General features: G+C 46.3%; 1 protein-coding gene across 2 annotated transcripts in view; it reads right to left on the reverse strand.

Moving 5' to 3' along the window:
• Positions 1–19,300, reverse strand: part of CLCN3 (chloride voltage-gated channel 3) — a 117,042-nt gene that overhangs the window by 97,444 nt on the left and 298 nt on the right. The window lies entirely within an intron of this gene.

The following is a 19,300-nucleotide window of genomic DNA, read 5'->3' on the forward strand; positions in this document are numbered from 1 at the left end:
AGCCCTACACAGGACATATCGAGCCCCCTGATGTGGGGCTCCATGGCCCGTAGTCAGGGCTCAGCCTACCCATGAACAGTGGAGCTGTGGAGACAAAAAGATGGGCCATCAGTACCGCACCCTGGCTCCGGGGTTAGTGCCCCCACAACCCCACCTGGCCGTTGCCATGGGGGCCTTATGGGATCCAGTGTGCTAGGGGCCCCTACAGGGGTGGGGCACACAGAGGCAGAAGTCCCCGTCTCCCACCTGAGCACGCAGCCTGCGGTGCTATCCGCATGGGTTGGTGCTGAGCGCTGCCACCGCAAGGGCCCATGGAGCAGAGCCATCCAGGGAGCTTCCTGACTAGAGCTGCCATCCGTGTGATTGGCCTGCTGCCAGCTGTGGCAGAGGCAGTCCCCTCAGATCAAATTTTGGGGCACCTGAAACTCACCTGTTCATCCCTCTAGGTGCTCGAGGGAGGCCCGGGCAGAGGAGGCCCAGCTGGATGGCTTGGAGGAAAGCACAATGATGAGGACCCCATCACTGGAGAATCTGTCATCACTCAGGGCCTCTGTTTCTACGCCACTGGAGGGGGCAGCTGCTGTCTGTGGCTGCTCCCCGCACCTCCTGGAGCTCACTCTTGGGCTCCAGGTCCAGACTAGTGGCATCCAGCAGGTAGGAGGGCAGGGCTGCCTCCTTTAGCCCGAGGAGGCAATGGAGCTCCTGGTAGTGGGGGCAGGTGGTGGAACCCCGAGCAGCTGGCCACACCACAAGTCCAACAACCGGCCCGCTGCATCTCCTTAGTTTTGCCATGCACTGTTCTCCAGTGCAGGCAGGGTCGCCTTGGGAGATCAGCCCAGTGGACAGGTGATCAAAGGCTGCTGCATTGCGATGCTGCCCTGTTGTGTGGAGCAGCAGCCCTTCAATGCCCCAGAGTGCCAAGAGGCTTTTAATCTGGGCCTCACTCCAGGAGGGGGCCTTCTCTTGCTGCCCATGGCTGCTCTGCTGGGACCCCCCTCAGATGTGGTGCAGGGAGGCTCCTGGGGCGGGGAGGGTGGGGGGCTCCCGGCCGCTGGCCATTACTGCTCTGTAGGGGAACGGGGACCTGTGGGCTGGTGTGGAGGGTGAGCTGGTGGAAGCTAGTGTTCTGACCGCTGCCAGCATGCTTTCAGCTTCCTGCTTAGGGGTTTCTGGGCCTTTGCATCTTTAAACGTGGCCGGACGTGTGAAGCATAGAGACCTGCTTATGCTAGCAGGGGTGGCTCTGCACGCCAGTTGGCCAGCACCATGGAGGACCCACTTTCGAAAGAGTAATCTGTGGAGCATCTACATGCGTTCTCCTTTGCAACAGATTTTCAAAATGAGGCACTCCTCCTGAAACAGGAAGGGGGTAGGGTTTTTGAAACGAGCTCCACATTAGTTTGAAATTACTTTTGAAATTACAAATTGTGTATGTAGATTCTCCACGGAGCCTTTCGAAATAGCCCCTCCTTTCAAAGCATATTTCGAAAGGAAGTGCTAGTGTAGATGCAGCCTTAATGTTTCTAGTCCTGGCCCTTACCAGAGACCAAGGAAATGTTCTTTCATGGCTTACCTCTGCTACCTTTATTCATGCAGAGCAGCATTAACAATTTCAGCAGAACTGCTTGCAAAATCAGATGGTGCTAAACGTAAAACGGGTGGCAGAAATGCACTTATAATTATTTCAGAGTCAGAAGAGCAAAGAATACAGGAGTCAGTCTGATCAAAAGAAGTAACTGATCTGGCATACCATGATAATGCTGTGCTACAGTAATTTTAGGAGTCTTATGACTTGGACCACAACTTTCAGGGCTTGATGCAGGGTCCATTTGTTTTGTCAGGCATTTAAGGAGAGTTAATGGCTGATAGAGTGTTCCATAGTTTGTTGGGGAGTTATTTGTATTCACAGCTTCTGTGTTTTGTAGGGGTGAGTTGACTGAAATTTGTATTTGATTTTATAGTTTCAAACACCTGACATGACACTCAAAGTTTGTATACAAACGTTTTATAGTTCAAGCCGGGGGGTGGGGGCCAGGGGAAGGTTATTCTGTAGGTTATCCAGTGAAAAGTCATGTGTTTTCAGTTGCTCAAAGCATAAAGCAGATTATTTTAGTGGTACACAGTTTAACCTCTTAAAACACAAACCAAGGCTATGCACAGCTTTCAGTAAGGAAAATATTAAGTACCAGAATGGATGGATCAAAAAATCACTGAGTGGAAAGTCACAATTTAAATTACTGATTTAACAAGCTTATTCAATTGTACATCAGTTATTTTTAAAGTAAAAGTATATGGTCAATGTATGTTTAATGTAAACATTAAAACCAGCTAATTTAAAACTAAATGGAATAGTTAGACTAGTGTCAGTACATTTTTGGTTACTTAGAAAAGTACAGTATACACTATATATATTTAAATTATACAGCTTAATGTTTTCTGAGTAATTGTACATTTAGTATGTCAGACGGTGAATGACATATTGCTTCCTAACTTTCTACCATGCTTTGTGTCAAGCTGCATGAAGATAACTTGAATTTAATTAAACAGCTAATTTATTTGTTTAAATGTTTTTAAGAAATAATGGGTTTACAGTTTATACTAAATGTATATTTAACATTAAACACAATTTTTAGATAAATGTTTATGTAATGAAATCCAATTTATATAAAATTCACTTTTTATTTTTAAGAAAATGTGATTTTATACACTCAGGTACTGTTCCTGTTAAGAGGAGATTGTCACCTATTTGCACTTAATGACAAAAGACAAAAAGACAAGCTCTAAGACCAGCGTTACATCATTTATATTCAAAAAGTACATATGGCAAAGAATTACAGCTATGTTCCCCATATAATTTGACTTAACTTGTTTTTAAAAATGTCAGGCAACATGTACCAGTATAAAACTATCAGGCAATGCTCAGCACAGAACATAGGTCAATTAAAAAAAAAAACCACACACAAAATCATTGCAGACTCACTAAGTTTTACTTGAAAGAAAAGAGCTCATAGAAAAAGGAACATACAATAAGACAGCATTTAATAAGTACACATATTCTAGATACCTAGGTATCTGTTAATCTATAAGGTGCCACAAGACTTCTCGCTGTTTTTGTGGATACAGACTAACACAGCTACCCCTCTGATACTTGTTACAATGCAAAGCATTGAATTTAACTGTATGGAGTTGAAATCCATCAACCTCATGAAAATAATTTCCACACATATAGATAGACGTCATCTTCCTCATCTGTTAGTCTATGAGCTGCCACAGGACTTCTCATTGTTTATACTCTAGACTGGAAAATTATACAGGAAGTTCAGAAATAAATGAGAAAAGTAAAAGCTGGAAGCTTACCTTTGTGGCATAACAGACCCAATTAAATATCTGTAAAGCATGAAATGCAATCTGGTATTTTTCTATGTATGTAACTTTAAGCAGAAGCTAGTATACATGCCAAAGTTATGGATTCCATACTGCACTCCTTAAGACTACTCTTCTCTCAGATGTGAAATCAACTGAGATCAAGTTAAAAAAAAAAGTGCACATAATAATGAACAATGCTAAATGGTACCTACCAATACAGAATGGGAATTCTACCTCTTTACTGAACTTTCTTGTCCGCTTGAAAGCAGCTATGATAAAAAAAATACTCAACTCAGAGGGTACTTTGTATGCATTCAAAAAGCATTTATAATTCTGTAAAAAGCCCCTAGCCTACCCATGATGATGAAAACTGAACTCGTGCTCCAAATCATATGACTTCTAACATTAGAGTAGAACAGTAGTGAACTATAGTTATTCTTTGGAAAGTTTTCTGATGTGATGAAGTTTCTTGGGAGCCAAAGGCCCATTTTCAAAACTGACCTAAGTACTTCAGATTGTAAATCTCATTCAAAGTCAACAGAACTTGGTCTTGCCCACACGAATATAGTACTACTTCAACAACATTGGTATAATTTAACTGCACAGTCTAATTACCATAGATAATCATAGCAGCAGAGTGCTAATATCTGTATGATGAATTTCCATCCAGGAAGAGGAATTAGCTGTATTATAACTGTATTCATATGAGATACAATTCAAAAATGTGTATGACCATTCAGTAGGCTCCTTTGGAAATTCTACCCTCTTTTATCTATATATCATATCATATCATTAGTCAGCATCTTTGCGGAATCAAAACAAATGGTTAAAACTCAGCCTACATTCTCAGTTTGAAAATATTTGTAAATAAGGCTGCGTTTACACTACAAGATAAATTCAAATTTAAGGCAGTTAGCTCGATATTACCATGCGACTGTCTGCTGTAAATACCATTAGCTCGATTTTGGGAGCGCTAATATGGATAACATAATACCGTTGGTACCTGATGGGTGTAGCATCAAGCTCGAATTCAAAAGTTTGATTAAAGGCAAGTGTGGAAGCGCCACATCTTAAAAATCAAATGTATTAGCCTTCAGAGGTGTCCCGTATGTAACCCACAATGCTCCATAGTGCTCCGTTCTGGCTGCTGCTCTCCAGGAGTGCAGGAATTAGGTAACGGGAAGACAAGGAATTTCACATCAGGACCAGGAATCCTGTGGCTATGGGCTCACGTTTGTATGAAAGCCTGAGAAATATCTTTCTTTCTTTGCTATTAGTACTGTGAGCACACCCACCCATTACAAACAGTCCCTGAACAGAGTTTTGGTTCTGTCTCTACACTTGATGTTGAAAGCTTAATGTAACATGCCTTTTAAAAATATTATTATTAAACACCCACATCCCCACCCCCAAATCCTGATATAAAAGTAAATTGCTAAATTCACCTAGACTGAGGTTAACTGCTAGGAAATGGATAAGCAAGATATGGCCTGCAGGTCAGATTTGGGCCACCAAGCTTTTTAATCTCGATCACGACCCATCCCTATGGCTGCAGAGAAGGAGCAGCTCTGGGTGCGCCCCTGCCCAATGAGAGTGAGAGATTTTGCTGAGGGCAGGGGTAGCGCAGCACAAGCACATGGAACAGGCAGGGGGTTGGGGCTGTTAGCAGACAGCGAAGCCTGCCTGAGAGTGCAGCTGCCCATGAGCTGCTTGTAAGTGCCTCCCAATTGAAAGCTGCTTCTGGCACCACACCCACCCCAACTCCATCCCAAACGCTGCCCCTGCCCCTGCATCCCTTCCCAGGCCAGAACCCTTTCCTGTACCCACCCCCCCACCAGTCCTGCACCCAAATCCCTTCCCCAAGTTAAAACAAAACAAAAACAAATTTTCAGCAAGTGAGACCCCTTAGTGGCCCTTTAATGCATATTTGGGATTAAGTGTACATGCTTAACAGGAAATAAGTTTAAAAAAAAAAAAAAAAAAGATGTTTCATGTATGTTGCACACAAACAATCCAGGTGATTTCTACTTTACAGTCAACTCTTTCATATCCACCATTCTATCATCCAGAACTCTCAAATAACTGGCAGTTTAACCATAAGTAAGTTTTAAGTCACATTTTCAAAAGTACACTATAGTGAAAGTAAATACAAATAGATACAGCAAATACAATATATGCTTACAGTGAACAATACTACTGTTGTTGATAAATAAAGTACTCAGCATACATTTGTTTGTTTGTTAATATCTACTCTAGTTTTACTTTAGTGTTTTGCATTGCTAGGTATTATCCAGAATATTTGAATATCTGGCAACCCCCTGGCCCCGGGGCTGTTGAATATGAAAGAGTTTACTGTATTATGTGACACTAAGAAGTTCTGCAGGGTAGTCCACCACACAACTCCAACTCCTTAGTAAGAGTTTAACTATATGTTATTTTTCAGATTCCTAAATATATAAAAGATATAATATTTAAGCAGTGTGAAATGAATAAAAGCCTCAACTCAAGCGAAAAAGATAGTAAAGCAACATTCTCTACTAGTCAGCTAGAATTACTGCATCTCATGACTTATCCGTTAATAAAGACTGTCCTTTCCTTTTTTGCATATAACTTAATAGATTTCAAACAGCAAAGGAAACCTGGATAAAATACATGAAATCTTGAGGATTAAAGGAATACATTTAAAATTGCTTTGGTAGGCAACATCCCCTAACAACATTTATATTTTGGACACAGTATAGTTTAAATTACTGTAGGCAACTCCTAACAGCCAAAACTGTTGATATTCTCTGTGTGCTGTTAAAGTTATATAGTTAACACAGCAACAAAGGGTCCTGTGGCACCTTATAGACTAACAGAAAAGTTTTGAGCATGAGCTTTCGTGAGCACAGACTCACTTCATCAGACCAGCATCCGATGAAGTGAGGCTGTGCTCACGAAAGCTCATGCTCAAAACTTTTCTGTTAGTCTATAAGGTGCCACAGGACCCTTCGTTGCTGTTACAGATCCAGACTAACATGGCTACCCCTCCGATAGTTAATACAATAAGGTCTCAGAGTATGTGAAGGTTCTCTTCTGCGCACCCACGCGTAACCTGGATTTGTGTAAATGGGGATCTGGCTTTTTCTCTGGCAGAACACGCATTCTACAGCCAGGGAAAGCAGCAAAAAGGTAAGTCCTGGGGTGGGGGGGCAGTTGGGTAGGATTAAGCCTGGCAGTGGTGTGGGGCCGTGGGAGGTGGGCAGAGGGGGCTAAGCCTGGGGTGGGTTGGGGTGCAGGGGAGCAAGGGGTGGAGTTGAGCCAGGGCTGTGCACTGGGGTGGTGAGACAGAGCCCTGCTCAGGTGGTGAGCTGGGCTGCAGGTGGGGGGGGGGGGGCGGTTTGAACTGGAGCATATGGGGGTGGGGTGTTGAGCCAGAGCCACAGTCAGGTGTGGGGGTAGAGAGTGAGCTGGAGCCACATGCGGGTGGTGAGCCAGCAGGGGGGTTGAACTGGGACCAGGGAAGTTGAGCCGGAATCACGCCTGATGGGTAGTGAGATAGACATGGGGGTGGGGGGTGAGCAGAGTTGGGGAGCTGAGCTAGGGCTGTGAGGAGCCGGGGGGTGGGGCGGGAAGTGAGTTAAGCGCAACTGGAAATCACGTATTTCCAGGGTTTACTGTAGGACTCGGGGGTCAGATACATAAGAGCAAGGTCATGTACTCTGGGTTTGTGTACTCTGAGACCTTACTGCAAGGAAGTTGAGGAGGGGTAAGGGGTTGGGGCATTGAAATGAAGTTGAAGACTATGTTTATTGGCTGGAATGTGAATACTCTCATGGTAGCAAACTGTTTGGAAATATTTTTACTTCGCTGTACTCTTCAGTACTGTTAAAGCACCTTGAGTTCAGATATATTATTTACATTATTTGTGTTTTGTAATCAAATGTATAAATAAAGTCTCCTTACATTCTCTCCCCCTCAACTTTATAATATAAAGCTCAGAATACAACAAGAGCTATTATTCTTACACGACTAAAAATTAGCATTTATATAAAAGGACAAAAATACGAAATAGGCAGTAATGAGTAACTAAAGTTGGGGGAACATATGTTTCAGACCTGATGTGTGAAACCATTTATATTTCACTTTTGATTCATTTGTCACACTTGTTTTTTTGACTACATTTGCTTTAAAAAGGTTACTCTTATAGTAGTGTCATAATGCCATTTGTGACATCAGACAATGAAAATGAACTCCAACAACTTAAAATATTACATCTTCACTGCAGAAGTTGAATAAGGAAGAAATTTCCATAAAACCAGTGGGTTTTTTTGTACCGGTACTGCGTATTGGCACCTCAGCAGCCCCAGCCATAGGACTGGCTGAGGGGTGAGGGTGGGAGAAGTAGGGATCCAGCTGAGTACCTGTGATGGGGTTCAGGGGTCCCCCTGCACTGCACCCCGTCCGCTGGCAGGAGTGACTCTCGCTCAGCAGGTACAACAGGAGGTTTATTAGGCAACAGCTGCCCAGTTTCTCACAGAAGCGACAGTACAGCAGCCAGAGACAGTCCTTCCAACCCGTCCTGGGGAGAAGACCCCGAGGGGTGTCCCTCTGGGGTGTAGCTTTCCCCCTCCTCCAGCTGGCTGCCTTCCAACTCTCTCTTCCCCTCTTCCTAACTGCCGCCCCCGATTCAAAAACCCGCTCAGCTCCTGTGATGGGGTTCTGGGGTCCCCCAAGCTCTGCACCCTGTCCGCAGGCAGGAGAGTCTCTCACTCAGCAGGAGAACAGCACGTTTATTAGCCAACAGGACACAGCATCGTACAGAGGAGTCAGTGCAGCAGGCAGAGACAGCCAGTCCAATCCACGTTGGGGAGAGGAGGCCCCGAGGGGCCCCCAGAGCTGGGGCCTTGCCCCCTCCTTTGTCTCTCTCTCTCTCCCAGACCAGACTCACTGCTTCCAACTCCCAGTTCCAATTCAAACCCCTCAGGCGCCACCTCCTCCTTTGTCTGCAGTACAAAGGTGTGACCTGGTCATCAAGGTTACCCTCAGCAGGAGCCCCACACCCTCTGTGAGCCACTCACATACACACAGGTATCCCCCACTCCAGCACATCTCTCCCCCCTTCCAGACCGAACTGAGCGGGGTCACTCAACTGGTGACCTGGGGAAGTTCGGGGCTCTCCCCTTGTGACAGGGCATCGGCTGTACCCTCTGTTCTCCCCTCGATGTGCACCACCTCCACGTCATAGTCCTGCTGGGGGAGGCTCCAAGTCAGGAGCTTGGTCTTGGCCCTGTTCATGTGATGCAGCCGGGCAAGTCCCTTTAGTTCCCTTGGGTTGGTTGGTCTCGCTGCTTCGGCCCCGGTCTGTCAGCCACGTTCTCAAGTCGGGCGGGCAGAGCCCATACAGATGCTGCAGCACCAACAGATCAAACAGGTCTTTTGTGGTCTGGGCCCTGCCCCGTCTTGAGCACCAGTCCATACCGCTGCTCCAGCCAATGTCTGGAATTCAGTTACAGTCCAGTAACGGAAGGTACAAATGCTTCCACCCTTGGCATTCAGCCAGACCACCCAAATGGCTGTGTGCCTCAGTTTCCCCTTCCATGCCACACAATAGGTTTGGAATGTTCCTTCTCATGTCAGAAGTTGCAAGACTAGTTACAGGGAACAATGGTGACATTTCAGAGTTACAGACTCCTTCAACATACAACTCATGCTTCTACATCAATGTCATCATGTCACATGGCTCTTTTCAAACATTCAGTGCATGGTACAATTCTACAGCTTTTGGTAGCAGCACCCCTTGGTTACAGCAGTCAGCGTGAGTAACAGAACAAACCCATTGCAACTGTACATTTACGTTGCTCTTTGGTAGACCACAACTTTTGTGTAACCTCCTTGAGAATCTGGTATTTTGGGGATAAATGGCTGAGGCCTTTCTTAGCACCATCAAGTTCTAATCTTCTCTCTTGCCCCCTGGGGTGGAAATCTGATCTCTCTGGGTACACCCTCCCTTCTAACAAGAGCTGGGCCATTGATGATCTCAGGGAGACGGCCCCTTTCCTGCCAGTCTGGAAATTTGTAATCCAAACTGCTTTCTGAGAGTTGTTTTGTGAGTCCCAGACGCAGAATCCACATGAAGGAATCTCTGTTTATCCCTTACTGGCCCACCAGGCCCACAGCTCCTTCGTCCTTCCACCTCCAACTACTGCCTCCCCATGGAATCAGAAGTTGAATCCAGTATGAGAATATAAGTGTTTCCACCATCTGGAGATGGGGAATTGCTGGCACTCTCCTGCATCCTACAGAGACTGACTGTGCAGCTGTTTTACTTGGTTCTCACAGGGCTGCTCACATTCCCTGATAGTTTTCACTTTACTTGCACCAGCTTCCAATTTCTGAGAAACTTTTACACTGCCTGCTTTGGACCCTTGCAGAGCACAGCCAGTGGTTTCACACTCACGCAGGTCCTGGCCATCAGGAGCTGAAACAAACTTCTCCCCAGGCAAAGGGCTGCTCTGGCTCTTACAGACATGCCCCTTTCCTGTTCACTCTCCTTCACCTCACTCCCATTTTCTGCAGTCCCCACAGACGGGTCAGGAAAAGTTTCAGGGAAATTCTCTTCCTCAAGAGCTCCCCCAAACAATAACTCACCCGTCTGGCTCCACAGGGGCACTGCTCCCTTGAGCCACAACCAGCTCCTGGGTTTCACCTACCCCCAGGATCACTTCTGGCCCATCAGGCTGATTCCCATGTCATCCCCCTCCAGGCAGACAGCCAGTACCACCGGACAGAAGGTCAGGGTCCCTTTCCTCCCTTCTGCTACCAGCTCCTTTATCTTCATCAGTCAGCATAACTCCATTGCCCATCTGTTCTTGTGTCCTGGCGAGAGGATGACTCTGGTAGGACAGAGTCCTCTCACCCCCTCCCAGTAACACCTCAGCATCAGGCAAAGAACAAGTACCAGAATCGTCTGGTCTCTGGGATTTCCTGATGATCCTAACTGGATTAGATCAAGTTAAAGCATCATCCCCCCCGAGAGACACAGAGGTAGGCCCACTTCCCATCTGGGCTTCAGCTGCCCTCAGATCCAGCTCTGGGATCTTGGCTCCATCTCGAGCCCCCACAGGCTCAGGCAAAGGATTCACTTCCCCAGAAGCAGAAGCACTTTTCTTGCACCAAGGACCAGTGTCCTTAGCAGGGATACCACTGCCCATCCCAGAGCCATTCCCTCTGCTCCAGCCCCCATGGCTGGATTCAGAGACACACCTGGAATGCTCTTTCCTGGTGGTTCCTTCTCCAGCCACCCCAGGCTGAGGAATCTTCCTCAGACAATGGGCTAGTTTCCTCATTGGCACCTTTTCCAAACGCAGGCTCTGCTCTCTCCCCAGGCTGCTGCTGCTGTTCAACACAGACAGACAATGGGAGACACTCTCTCCTTTGTCCCAGCCGGTCTCCCCCCCCCCCCCCCCCCACACACACACACACACACACACACACACGGTGAAGCAGCTTCTCTCACAGACAACTTGCCATTCCCAGTGGATCAGCTGCTTTCCTGCACAGACACACAGGCACCTTCCTTGGCCCAGGCCTGGAAAACTCTTCGCAGGTCTGTCTTGGCCACTAGTAGATGATGGGTTGGAATCGCTCCTTCCCTCCTTGAGCTGTGGCAGGCCACTCGGTTCAGAACTCCAGGCAGTCCAGGGTTCCCTGCCCCGATCCGGGCTCACCTCTGCAGGATTCTCCCCAGCCCTCAGCTCCGCCACTGCACATCCACGCTGCCTTGTCCAGCTTCTTTAATCTTGATTCGGTTTCCAGGTGCTGCCACTTCACAGCGGAGTTGCTCAGAGTGGTTGCAGGCTCTCAGGCTGATGCCCTCTGCACCCCACGATTCCTGGAAGAATCCCTTCAGTGTGCCAGGCTCCTTGCGGGTCACAAGCTGCCCGGGGTTAGGCCGTAGGCCCCTCCGCCCTCTGGGACCGACTCCAACAGACTCCCAGCGGAACCCCTTCTTCAGTGTGACACCCGCTCTCAGGGACCATGAGAACACTGTCTTGGGAAGAACTCATTCAGCGTCAGCCTCCTTGTGGGTCACTTGTTTTCTGAGGGTTGGGCCCTCGGCCCCTCCACCTTCTGGGACCGACTCCAACAGATTCCCAGGAGTAACCCCTGCTTGGGTGTGGCACTCCCTCTCGAGAACCACGACCGCAGTTGCTTGGGTTCGGCCGCAGGCCCCTCCGCCTTGGGGAGCTGCACCTCACTGCCCTTCAGCACACCTGGGTCTCGCAGGCCCCACTTCTTCCGGGGCCCCGGTCACTTACTGCTGGATGCTCCATCCTCGGGGTGCAGAACATCCCACTTCTGACACCAGTGTGATGGGGTTCTGGGGTCCCCCAAGCTCTGCACCCTGTCCGCAGGCAGGAGTCTCTCTCACTCAGCAGGAGAACAGCAGGTTTATTAGCTGACAGGACACAGCATCGTACGGAGGAGTCAGTGCAGCAGGCAGAGACAGCCAGTCCAATCCACGTTGGGGAGAGGAGGCCCCGAGGGGCCCCCAGAGCTGGGGCCTTGCCCCCTCCTTTGTCTCTAACTCTCTCTCCCAGCCCAGACTCACTGCTTCCAACTCCCAGTTCCAATTCAAACCCCTCAGGCGCCACCTCCTCCTTTGTCTGCAGTACAAAGGTGTGACCTGGTCATCAAGGTTACCCTCAGCAGGAGCCCCACACCCTCTGTGAGCCACTCACATACACACAGGTATCCCCCACTCCAGCACAGCTCCTCCCTCCTCTTTGTTCAAGGCAGAGGTGTTACCTGCCAGTTGTAGCCCCAGGGTCATCCTTAGCCACTGGGAGCTGCTGCTTGCCTCAGCCATCCAGCCTAACTCACACATGCACTCCCCCCACTCCATCACAGTACCACCTCCTCTTGTTTAAAAAGGAAAAAAAAAAAAAAAGGGTGGAGGGGCTACTGCATACAACTCTTTAGAAGGAAACCTCTACAACCAATTGATTTATTTCAGTCTTGTGACAAAGCTCAATTAGTCACAACAGAATGTTTTACACAACAAGCAATCATATTTTACACGGCATTTAAGAGTTCAAGATTTAATATAGTTGAACCAAGTCTGATTTACTAAGGTGTGGCCTACACTAAAAAAAGTTAGGTCAAACCAGCTATGTCACTCAAGGGTGTGAAAAATCCATACTACTCGGTGACGTGGTTACTTTCCTATGCAAACCCTAAGTTTCAGACTGAGTGGGATGTTCAACAGGACAATTACAACAATCATTTCACTTGGCCAGAATAGTAGGGGAGATCTCTCTGGCAGCTTCAATATGGACATGCTTTCCAGTTCTCTAGTTTCCTAGAAAGGCAAAAAGAATCTTACAGCCCATCTCAAAGCATCAAACATATACACCTCATTTTTAATACAATATAATATTAGAATTAAAGGCAATATTTATTTTTCTGCTAGCATATTCCCAGCTTCCTCTCAAGTCTTCTACATGAGAATGAGACTTCACTAGTTTGTGACCAACCCAAAGACACAAGATTTAAATTAAGGTGGTTTTTTGTTTTTTAAATTTATGCCACTAACCTTTCAACAGCAGCACTAGCACTGTCTTGTCCAATCTGGAGTGTCAAAGCCCAGAATGAAAAAACAGCCAACCAAAAAAACCACTAACACTTGAGATGGCATATTAAAGTTTGACACAGAAAATTCTCAGTCTACATTTTGCTTGTACATAAAGATGTGATACATTAAAAAAAAAAGTATTTGAATGACTTTTGTTGGAATAGTTTCTTTATGCATGGATTTCATAGGTTAGTTCATGATTTTTCTGAAAACATAAATCAAATATATTTTCAGTGATTTGCATAAGTAACACATATTCAAGAAAATCAAAGGAATGTGTAACTGGAACAACAGGTTTGTAATGCAGAATATTACATCTACCGCAATATTACATCTAAAAGCAAGTTTTCCCTAAGAGAGCCATGAATGAACCCACAACAACTAGGGCTGTCAATTAATCATAGTTAACTCACATGATTAACTCAAAATTAATCCTGATTTTAAAAATTGTTATTAATCAGACTGTTAAACAATAGAATTAACATTAACTAAATTATTAATTTTAATGCAATTAAAATACTTGGATGTTTTCTTACATTTTCAAATATCGATTTCTATTACACTGCAAAAAAGTAGAGAGTGCTCATTTTATTATTTTTATTACAAATGTTTGTACTCTAAAAATTAACAAAACAAATATTATTTTCAATAACGCTCATAGACGTACTGTAGCGCAATCTCTGTAGTGAAAATGCAATTTACAAATGTAGAGGGTTTTTTTTTTTTTTGGTTACATAAATGAACTCAAAAACAAAACAGTGTAAACACGTGGATGCGAGCTGCATGAGGTCCATCAGGGTAATTTCATTGCAGGCTATGAAACATTTTGCTGACATTAACCATTTGCAGGCACCATCACCATAGCTCCCAGTGACCACAGTTCTCTGTTCCTGGCCAATAGGAGCTCTGTGCGGCTGGCGCCTGCAGACAAAAGGGGCTGTAGTGCACTGCCTCTCCCTCAGCACATTTTACCTGTTCAGCCTCTTTTACCAGCAACTTTGCATAGACAGGGAGTGGAAACCACCATCTCCCCAGCTGAACTCTCTCAAGCAGTCACCGTGCTGTACCAAGCAGCATCACTGACCAGCCACTTTTGACTGCATAAGAAGTGGCTCCTGTCTGGACCTAACTGTTAGGGAAAGAGTTCAAATGAGTTGGGGGACAGGAGACAGAGTGGAAGGACAGACCCTCCTGCCTCCCTGCAGGTAACTCTGATCGGGTGGGAAGAATGCCGCCGTCCCCAGACTGGATGTGTGTGTTGGGGGTCGCTGGGGAAGGAGCCAGGAGCAGGTTCCCTGGCCTCTCTTCAGCTGGGGCTCACTGCAGTCAGGCCCAGACACACGTTTCCCATGTGGCCTCAGCTCTTTTGCCTCAAGAAGCCAGCAGGATGAATTGACTTTGCCCAGGGTAATGGGGCTGGAATTTCCTCCACAGAAGCCACATGGGGTGGTCACATGCCCTCCATTTTACATTCTGACCTGTAACAACTTCAGAGTCACCGTGGGTATTTTTATCATCAGAGATACAAGAAGACATATTCCAGACAACAAAGAATCAGTAGCAAGCAAAAGAGAACAACAACAAGAAGTCCCGTAGCACCTTACAGACTTAGATATTTCGGAGCATAAGCTTTTGTGGGCAAAGACCTGCTTCAAGCAAAAGATTTCACTCACCCAGTACAACCACCACTACCGATGGGTTTGTAGAAAGCACCAGCTAACACCAACAAAACATCATAGGTTAAAAGACCACTTGATTCATTTATGCCACAAATTCTCCTTTTTGCACTGTTAACTATAAACACCTTTATTGACATGCTTGAGTTGCTACAACCAGGCTACGCTCCACCTGGAAGAGCAGATATTGGTCCTATTGGGGATTGGGCACAAGCCCAACCACAGCTACAAGAGCCCCTCTACAAGGTGGGCTCCACTAAAAGCATGGACCCCAAATGATTCTGGGGGAGAACTGAAAAGAATACAGGCTGGGTGTGGAGGTCACAGGGACAAAACAAGGGAAGTGGATGGGGACACTGAGCAGAGTGCCCCGGACAGCACCCAGTGCTCCTCGAAGGTGTGGAGGGAACCAGTGGACACTGCCCAGAGGAACTCTGCCCAGATGTGTGCACAGAGGAAGGAACAAAAGTAGGCTGCACAGTAGCACTCCCCTCACCCCCGCAGCCAGCCTCCTCTCCCTGGTCCTGAAAATGGCCACCCTGGCCAGGGGGAGACTGAAGAGGAGGTCCCGCAACTTTGTCAAACCACAGATGGGGTGTGAGAGGATCAGGGGGTGTGAGGAGAAATACAGCCAGAACCTCAACAGGAGGTTCTGGAGGAGCTGGAAGAGGGGCTGTAACCTGGCGCACTCAAGGAAGATGTGTGCCAGGGTCTCCCTCATGCCACAGAAAGAGCAAGTGTCCAGAATAAGGGTGAACTGCACCAAGTACACACCTGTGCTCCCCTCCCCATGGAGGATCTTCCAGCTGATGTCTCCAGCAGGCTGTGGAACCAGGGTGGAGCATAGGCTGGCCCACCAGGGTGCCCCACCTCCTGCTAGTGGCAAAAGGTCCTGCCACACAACACAAGGGTGGGGAAGCGAAGCACAAGCATGTACAGGTGACGTCTTGGTGCTGTTCGGAAGGTTGCTGGCTGCAGGGCATGCAGCCAGCTCAGGTGAAGAAGGAGAGAGGTGGTTGGGAAGGCACGCAGGGCCGAAGGCCTACAGAGAGATCCAAAGGGCAAGGAGTGAGAGGGGGGCAGGGTGCACCCTCTCTTAGGACCTGGCTGAGGTAGACTCGAGCAGCATGTGATAAGGTGGCCCTCACCTCCTGGAGTACACGCCGGAGAGTGCAGAGGGCTCCACCCAGTCTCCCCATTCCTAGTCCAGAGGGTCTCTGATTCCAGTGACTTCTCTCAGGACCAACCTCTGGCACATGGAAGGGGACTCCACCACCTACACATGATGGTTATGGATAGTGTAGCGGGGGGTCCATGAGGAGATCTTCCCTCACAATGGCCCCTAAAGACCTGATCGCTGAAAGAAACAGACATTGATGGAAGGTCGCTAGATTCGACGTATGAGAAGGAACTTAGCATGCAAGAGATACTGAAGGGAAATTGGGCAGTTTAAGTCTGATTTCCATAACAACCATTCTGCGCTTTGGCGTCACTGAAGAGAGCAGGAGGATGGAAACTAAATTCTCTGTCAAGATATTCGATGGAATTCTGTGGTTGACTGCTTGTAACAACTTATTAAGATCTGACCTATTATTATAAAACTTTATGAAGAAAACAGTGATCAAACAGATTGAAGTATCTCATCCAAAGTATCTATCACTGGATTAGAGAGAAATGTAGAGGATATGCTCAGTATTCTAAAGCTTATATCCCATAAATAAAGTGCTGTATTGCTGATGCTGTCAAAATTTAGAAGCACTTGAAGCAACAATTGCAAAAGAAATAATCCACCAGAAAGTTAAACTGCCAGCAGTAGAGAAGCAAATGGAAAAAGCAATAACTACACCTCCTCATTTTCTTACCAACATTCTGAGATCTGGATATAAAAGTAGATGCCTCACTTAAAAAAAAAAAAAAAATGTTGCTACTGCCATGGCAATGGCATCTCAAAATCATTCCAAAATTAGGCCAATCTTAATAAATTTCAGTTCTGGAGAAAAACCATTTACTCAGTACATGTTTACTGATGTCTTGAACAAAGTTACGCCTCTGAAATGGTGGAAATCCTTAGCGAGAGCACCTTGAAACAGAGTTCCTTCTGTTGCCAAGCCAACTTTTCACAGCAGTAGCTTCCTCTTTAAGCACAGGGAATATTTTCATTGTTTGATATTACTCACACAAAGCTAAGAAATCCTCCCACCAACAAAATCCCCCTACTTTGCTAACAAAATATAATCACCTTGACCAGCATCACAGATCTTTCTGAGGCAAAACTGACAAACCTCAGTGTAGATACCACCTTACGTTGCTGTAACTGTCCTCCAGGAGGTATCCCATAATGCATATTGTGACTACTCTGCTCGCCATTTTGAACTCTTCTATTCTTGCATCCAGGTACACATGCATGTACCCAACCCCTTTCAAAGCCCCAAAAAGTTATAGAATCATTAGAATAATAGTATCAGAGGGGTAGCCAAGTTAGTCTGGATCTGCAAAAGCAACGAGGGGTCCTGTGGCACCTTAAAGACTGACAGAAATGTATGAGCATAAGCTTTCATGGGCAAAGACCCACTTCGTCAGATGCAGGTATAATAAATAATAGAACTGGAAGGGACCTCAACTGGTCATCAAGTCTAGTCCCCTGCCCTCATGACAGGACCAAGCACCATCTATATTATCCCTGTTAGATGTTTCTCTAACCTGTTCTTGTAGAATCTTCATCATTGGAGATATTTAACTTCCCTAGGCAATTTATTCTAATGCTTAACCACCCTGACAGTTAGACAATTTGTCCTATAGGGCTATGTCTAGACTAGAGAGATTTGTCAGCAGCCGTTTTTGTTGCAAGGTATTTTCCAATAAAACTTCTGTCGACAGATCACACCCAGACTGCCCGGCTTCTCTCTTGGCAAAAGGGCCAAGTGAAAGCACAGCAGACAGGGTTGCTTGGTGTCTCAGAATCCCTGTCAATAGAAGAGGCCCCGGAATGTCCGCACTGGCTTTTTATCTACAGAAGTATTCTTTCTCATGGCAACCTGTCAATAGAAGTGCTGTGTTCTGTCCACTTACTGTGAACAGAATGCCCTTGGATTATTCTCCATGTGTTTTTGTCAGATCTTTTAGACTAGACATAGCCTTAATGTCCAACCTAAACCTCCTTTGCTGCAATTTAAGCCCCCTGCTTCTTGTCCCAGTTTACAAATTGCTCAGTATGGAGAACTACTGCCTAGCAGAGCATGCTGGCTCCTGGAAGCAAACAAATTCCTACTTGGGCTACAGGGGAGAAAGGGACTTTCCCTGGTCTGTGGGACAACTCAAATAGATAGAATCCTAATCAAAACACTAAAATGGAATCTTGCTCTTCCTCCTTCTTGCAACACTCATTTAGGTTCTTGAAAGTGGCTATCATGTCCCCTTTCCAGTCTTCTCTTTTCCAAACTAAACAAACCCAGTTATTTTAATCTTTTCTCATGTCATATTTTCTAGACCTTTAATCATTTTAGTTGCTCTTCTCTGGACCCTCTGCAATGTCTCTACATCTTTCCTAAAATGTGGTGCCCACAACCAGAGGCACAGCATTCCATCTGAGACCTAGTCAGTGCAGCGTAAAGCAAAAGAAGGAGACATGATAGCAGCTTTCAAGCACGTAACTGGGTGTCACAAGAAGAATAGGAAAAATTATATTCCTTGGCCTCTGATGATAGGACAAGAAGCAATGGGCTTAAACTGCAGTGAGAGAGGTTTACGTTGGATATCAGGAAAAATGTCTTAATTGTCAGGGTGGTTAAGCACCGGAATAAATTTCCTAGGGAGGTTGCAGAATCTCCATCACTGGAGATATTTAAGAAAAGGTTAGGTAACTATGTAATAGATAGTACGTGGTCCTGCCATGAGGGCAGGGGACTAAACTTGATAACCTATTGAGGTCCTTTCCAGTTCTACTATTATTTTATTCTATGTCAGTTCCTGTTGCCAGTCTCTCCCAGTATCTTCTCTAGTTATTAAATGGGCAAGATGCATGCCTCAAAGGGAGTGCTTCATAACCAATCTTCCTTGTGTTACAGCCATCTTACCAGCCAAGGCCATGAGATGATATGTGACTAAATAAATACAAACAATGGAATTATTCATTGCTAGAAAAGGGGGGAGCATATGTACCAAATGGACAAACACTGCAGGTAACACAATAATACTCAAGATGGAGAGTTTCTCAGTAGAAAGCCTTTGTACTATGCCTACAGAGACACTAGCAAACAACACTTCCATTTGTGAAGCAATGAAGTTAAAGCGTCAGAAAAACAAAGAGAATTTAGCTCCTTCTTTATGTCCTTAGGAGACCACCCCTGCAGTGGCATTCCATCGCTCTTATGTCCTCAGAACATTTAAACAGTTAGACAGAAAACACCACTGTTTTAATGACCATGGCAGGACCAGAGAGCAACATGGACCCCCGGCTGCAGCCTAGTATACAGACGGCAGCCAACCGGGCCTAAGCAGGCACTGGGGGCTCTGCGGGGAGTCACACACATGCCCTGAGCAGCTTGCCGCCGCGCAGCGCCCCACAGAGACATGGGCAATAGCCCCTGGCAGCCAAGGCTGCCGTGCGAAAGGCAGAGCATCAGCAGGGAGGGGCAGGGTCCACA

The sequence above is a fragment of the Carettochelys insculpta genome, chromosome 4 (assembly GCF_033958435.1).
Source record: "Carettochelys insculpta isolate YL-2023 chromosome 4, ASM3395843v1, whole genome shotgun sequence".
NCBI lineage: Eukaryota > Metazoa > Chordata > Testudines > Carettochelyidae > Carettochelys > Carettochelys insculpta.